We start from the raw sequence: 6306 nt of genomic DNA, 5'->3' as shown, positions 1-6306 counted from the left end.
TATTGGCTCCACCTCTAGGAGCAAGTAGTAAGATATTTACCTGCTTACCTCCCAGAATTATAATCCTGAAAATCCCCACTTTCACCCAGTTCATGGGAGTGGGGAAAACGTGTTAATCACTACTTGAAGAAGTAAAGAAGGTTGTGAGTACACTTGGGAAGAGAGCAGCAGAGGCACAGTTCCTTGTTTCTGGAAAAGCACCCCAAACATGCCAAGGTGATCACATCTTGCACAGATGCCAGTTTTCATAAAGCCGGTGACCTCAAAGAGCGAACCTTGAACTGTGTCACAATTCCTAGTGATTCTGCCAGTTAGCCGGAGATGTAGAAGTGTTAGTTTCTGTGTAAAGGGAGCTCGTTTCAAGGGAATGCTGGTTAATCCTTTTGTCACAGGAGTGTCCACACCTCTCAGGAGAAGTACAGTGAGAAGTCTCATAAAAGTGGGTGTGCTCAGGCACAGATGGCTCATTGCAGTCACACCGGAAACAGATTGAGATGAGGGCAGCTTATGAGAAGGCAAGGATGAATTTATAACTTAGGTGGAGATTAATGAAGGTAGGTTGTGGGACTGCCGGAGCTCATCAAGGGAGGACAGGGAGGAGCTTTGGTGGGAAGGGTAGGAGGTGCTAGACTATTTGGCGAAGACTTGGGAGTAGAAAAGTGAGTGAAAGAAGCTTTCGAACAAGTGTCCCTGGGGTGGGTGAGAAGTTTGGTGCCCATACTTATAAAGTGCATGGCTCCAAGGACTTCTCACATTTTACCACACACAGGAATTGCTGGGGAGCCTGCTAGGACGCAGACGGCTTCAGCATCCATCCAGACTGCATTTCTAACAGCTCCCAGGCGATGGTGACTCCTGGTCGGTCCAGATACCACACTGAGTAGTGAGATCCTAGAGGTTACGTTTGTGCAACATGAAATTGTTGGGGGGGAGGAGTGGGGTGTCCCTAAGAGCACGGGGCAGTCAGGACCATAACCTGATCTTTTGCCTCCTGGATCAGTGGTGGTCTTGGAAGAATGAAGAGATTCAAAACCGGGATGAACTTGAGCGGCTCTTAGCTTTGGCTGCTACGATTGAGCTTTAAGGACCAGTGGCCTGCTTTCTGTTCCCACTTTAGAACCCCGTGGACACCAGACTGGTGTGTGGCACTGAGATCCTGTGTGGGCACCAGAGTGCTAAGATGGTACGGTTAGTAGACATCACAGAAAAAAGTCAGTAATTATGACATTGAAGGAAAAGGGCTTTGGAAGCAGCCTGCCCGGGTTCAGATCCCAGCTTCACTGCTTACCAGCAGTGGGATAAAGTCTCTTAATTTCTCTGTGCCTTACGTAGTTTCCTCACCTGTAAAATGGGGATAATGTTCCTAACTTCAGAAGGCTATTGTGAAGATTAAATGAGCTAGAATAGGGACCAACATTTAGAAAAGAGCTACCGTTATTACGAGTGGCCCTTGTAGCCACATGTCCCTTTCCCACCTCTTCATCCCAGTGTATCAGCAGCCTGACCTTGCATACTTCTACCTCCCTCTGGGCTCACGTCTGAGAGCAAAGACCTCTTTTTCCCTTCTAGAAGTCCCCTTCAGCACTTGATGCAATTCCTCGAAGTTACTACTGGATTAATTAAATTTTTTTAAAAAAATTGTTCTCTGTCAGGAAAAGATCGAGATCCACCTGCAGAAACAGCTTCATCCCAGGTCTCCAAACCCAGGCTTCAGCTGGTATGGCAACCAAGCCAGCACTCTGGCGGGCCTCGGCTTGATTGATTTTTGTACTGTGTCTCCAGAACATGTCAAAATAGCTTCCCCTGCACATGGGAAAGGATTCCTACCCCCAGATCCTCCAGCCAATCTGAGGCACCCGTCACTGGCCCCTTCTGGTGCTACATTCTTGCAACTGTGGAGGAGGAAACATGGAAAAGCACATTTAAGTGGTGTTCACTGCCTACAAAGCCCTCCATGGCCTCAGAGCCCTGTTGCTGGAGAGTATAGATTACTCTCTTTAGGTAAATACCAGAATAGGGGATCTTCCAGCATCATTCTTTTACAGATAAGAGAGAAAGTGCAGGGGGAAGGAAACACGTGAGGGTCTCACTCTAAGGTTGTCTTGGTCTGATTTAGAAATCGAGTCCTCCTTTGTTCTTCCAAATGGATCATAATTCATGATCCCGAACTGCATCTGAAACCACAGGTGGCCAGTTTGGGGCAAGGTTTGTGGACAGACAGGAGACTTGTGTGTGACCTTGGGCGAATCACTTCACCTCGGGGAACTTGGTTTCCTTGTGTATCAGGTGAAGATCGGAGCTAGGCTCCTTTTAACCCTACATTAATCGGCTCATTCTGAGAAGATGCCTTCAGCGGCCAAGTTTCCATTTAGGATGCTAGTTTGGAAATTTGCCACTAGAGGCCACTGTGAATACAGTTTAGCCTTGAAGCTTCTTCAAAAGGTGGAAGCCTGCCAAAGCCTTCCATGATCCTGACAGGCCTGCCACCCCTTGGATGTGGAGAAACAGCCCCTGCTCAGACTGCAAGCCGACCTGAGATGTCAGCCTGAGCCTGGCACTGCACAGGCCTAGGAGCCATCAGTCAGCACAGGCCAACCAGCCTCCTTCCTGTCTACTGGACCAGATGGAGGAGAAGCCTTCCGTTCATGGTGAGGTGGGAGGAGCCCTTGTGACCGGGGCCTGATTCTGTAGCATGCCTCCTAAAGAGCCAGTTCCCTCTTAGCTTAATATTCCACTTTACCGTTGAATTCATTTGTTCAACAAGGAATTTTGGAGCCCCTCTTTGATGCTCAGCAACAGCAAATATTTTCGTAGAACCAGAGAAAGTCAACCAGTAGGAAACTTAGGAAAAAACAAAAAGTTGTCCTTTTTCTATTCCGTGATTTGTAGAACCTTCTTACGTATTTTTCTCTTAATCCTCCAAACCAGCCTCTGAGGTTGGCATTGTTACGCCCATTTGCAGATGAGCAAACTGAGGACCAAAAGCAAGTAGCACAAAGCCTTGTACAGAGTGATGAATGGATGGAATAACAGGCCCACGGTTGCGTGGCTAGTAAAAGGCAAGGCTGAGACTTGAACTGGGAACTTCCAATCCCAAGTTCAACCCTTTTATCTCCACCTTTGACATATAGATGCGGAACATGAGGTGCAGAAAAAGAAAATGATCTGGTGACGGGTTAGAAACTGATTCTCCTGCCTTGCAGGCTGGGCTGTCCAACCAACAGCCATGCCCCAGAGCGTCCTCAGGCCCAGTTGACTGGGAGCCCCCAACCTTAGTTGTCTCCAAGCTCCGTCCACGCAGAGCCTGCACCAGGCCTGCCCAGGCACAGCGGGAGGGAGTACAAATGACCCTAATCAGTGTGTTTATTGGATCATAACTGTATTAGCCTCACCACTCAGCTAATCGCACAGAAATCACTTTCCTCTCTGTGAGGATTGGCCATGGCTCCATTTAAAGCTGCGAGCCTGCGTACCTGTGAGGAAGCTCGCACAGCAGAAGCGACGGGGGAGGAGGGAGAAGCAATATTTCTGCTTCATTATGCTGACGGGGCAAATGGCCATTTCACATTCACTGTCTAAAATAAGCCCCCAAAGGAAAGGGAATCCAAGGCTTACAATTGTCTTTTTGGCTGCATTGAGCTCTGAGAGAAAATGGAGCTCCCTTTTGGAAAGCATTTGTGATACTATTTAAGATAAAACAAGAGAAGGGAAGGAATTCGTGTTTGGAGAACATACCAGGTGCCAAATATTCCGTTTAATCCTCTGAAGGCTTGTGAACAAGGCAGCGTAATGTCCGTTTCATAGATGAGTCCATTTCTTGGATGAAGGCTCTGTGGCAGGGGCTGAGCTTCAAGCTTGGGGTCCGCTCCCTCCATTATACCCTAAGCTCCCACAAAGATGGTTTCCTTACCATTCTTTGTTTGCCCCTCCAGCTCAGAAAATAAGGAAACTGGTTGTCAAGCCAGTTCGCTGTGTGACCTTGGCAAACTTCTCCAAGCCTTAGTTTTTCCATCTGTAGAATGAGGGGCCCAGACCATCTGGTCTAAATTTCGACAATTTTCTCATGGTATGTTTCTTTCAAGTAGCTCCCAGCACTTCCTCACCTAATTGGAATCTCATGCCAATTTGGAGGGGATGGTGGTAAGGGTATTTTTATCCCCATTTTTTTCAGGCCAGGGAACCTAAGAAGCAGAGATACATGAGGGGTTCAAGGTCACAAGATGAATGGAGAGAACATGGCCCTCTGCCTCTTGCCTCCAGGCAGGGGCAGGCAGCCTCTGAGAGGCTGTCAGCAGCAGCTTCCAAAGCCTGACACCTGAGCCTCACCCTGGCTCCTGATAGAATTATCAGAGAACTGGGGAACACATACTTCCCGTAATCAGGGCAACTTTTCCTAGCCTGGGGTGGAGGAGGCAAGATGTGAAATGTGTCTGATGAGCTTCTCTTCCAGTTCAGGGCTCAGAGTTAATAAAACCCAAGGAAATCAGAGCAGGCAGCTGGAGATACAGGCGAGCTCCAGGGGCAGGGCCACCGGGACTTAGCTTCTGCACAAAGCCAGGCTTGTGGCATTTTGTGCACGTTTCAGTTTTCTTCAGCAGCCAGGCAGGCAAATGCAGGCAGCTTGGCATGAAAATGAGTTTAGAGCTTAAAAAAGAAGGATTTCACTCTTGGTGGCTTTTCAGGCCACCACGGTGCAGGTATAGCCAGGGGAGATGCTAAGGAGCAGTGGTGACAGAATCTGGGGGCTGGTGTGAAATGACAGTCCCCCACCCCACCCATCAGCCTGAGGTGGGGAGGGGCACAGAGTCCTGAGGCCTAGACCTCACAGCAGCAGTGGCAGGGGAGAAATTAGAGGGGTTTCTGGGAATAGAATCCATCAAGTCCTGCCATGTGAAAATCCAGCTGTTCATCCACACCCAGCAGGAAGGTGGCAAGTGTGTGTCTGGGGGTGGGGTGGGGGGGAGAGGCTGGGACTTCAGGGGAGATAGTTTGCTTTAAAGCTTCTGAAGAAATGTGAGGCCTCATTCTGTATTTCCCAAGATGCTCAAACAAGAGGAAATGGGTTTATATCAAGTGTAGAGAGAGTTCAGGAGACCAAAGAGCAGACTGGCTGACTGGGCGGTAATGTATTGAGATGTGATTAAATCCAGCTAAAAGGCGGAGAGGGAGGCTGAGGCCTGGGAAAGCCAGGCTTTGGGGGACCAAGGTCCAAGACCAACACCTTCAGGTACACCCCCTGCTAGGGGGGATAGGAGAAAAAAAATCTTCCTAAGAGAAGTGTTTTGGAGGTTCAGTGGAAGGAGAAACAGAGTCAAGTTGGGAAAATCCAGGCTTGCTTCTTGAAAGAGATGGTACCTGTGAGGTGGGTGAGATGTGTGCCTGGCAGAGAGGAAAGGGCAGGAGGAAAGGCCGGGCGCAAACCAAGTGCGGATAGCCCGGTTTGGTGTAAAAGCCTGATGCGAGGGGGCGGGGAGATGTGTAGTCGCCTTGGCCCTTCTTGTGGAAGGCCCAGAGATGGCGCATAGGCAAACATCAATCAACGGGAAATCCAGGGGACCTAGCCCTTCTTGAAAGAGCTGCAGTGAGAGAAGCAAGGATCCAGGAGAGTGCTTTTAATCAGAGCTCCTGCTCGTTTTCATCTGTAGTTGCTGCTTATTGGCAAAACAACCTTGGGCGAATTTCTTTCCCCCTTTAGGACTCAGTTTCCAGATCTATAAAATCTAGGTAAATTGGATTATCTTTAAAGTGCTCAGCAGCACCGAGGTTTCTAATACCACAACTCAACACCGCGCTAAATACTGGATTACATGAGGGGCGGGCCGGCGGGGGCGTGACAGGCTGTGATGTGTATGCTGGACGTAGTGAAAAGTGGAAGGGTCAGGCCCTGACGCAGATCACGCGGTGCTGGACCAGGTCCTGTGGGCCCGTGGGGGCCGGAGGCCTGGGCCGTGAGGGCAGACCCTGAGTGAGGACTGTCAGGAGGCCGCGAGGTGCTGGGCAGAGACAGGGCCTGGACCCAGAGTCCCGGGTTTGCATCCTTGCTCGGCCACTTAACCTGTGTGAGCTTGCGCAAGTTAAGGTCCTGAACTGCTTCAGAGTTTAGTTTCCTTCTCTGTAAAATGGAGCAGATAATGCCCATTATTCTAGATTCCTAGAAGATAAACTCAAAACGAGCATACCCACTTCACGGGACAGCGTGAGAGGAGACTGGGTCTCCCTCGTCTCTGTATCCGTAGTGATGAACAAGCACATTTGATGGCACAGAGGAGTCAAGCTTTGTCAAATGCAGTTACTGTGAGGATTAAA

General features: G+C 49.4%; 1 protein-coding gene across 1 annotated transcript in view; it reads left to right on the top strand.

The window, feature by feature from the left end:
- The first annotated feature begins 2567 nt into the window (after positions 1-2567).
- Positions 2568-6306, top strand: part of CPNE5 (copine 5) — a 101160-nt gene continuing 97421 nt past the window's right edge. The window contains exon 1 of the mRNA XM_033093443.1: positions 2568-2648. The gene's annotated coding sequence lies outside the window, so the exon portion shown is untranslated. The remainder of the gene's footprint in view (positions 2649-6306) is intronic.

The sequence above is a fragment of the Rhinolophus ferrumequinum genome, chromosome 3 (genome assembly GCF_004115265.2).
Source record: "Rhinolophus ferrumequinum isolate MPI-CBG mRhiFer1 chromosome 3, mRhiFer1_v1.p, whole genome shotgun sequence".
NCBI lineage: Eukaryota > Metazoa > Chordata > Mammalia > Chiroptera > Rhinolophidae > Rhinolophus > Rhinolophus ferrumequinum.
This window is presented reverse-complemented; position numbering and strand designations above follow the sequence as displayed.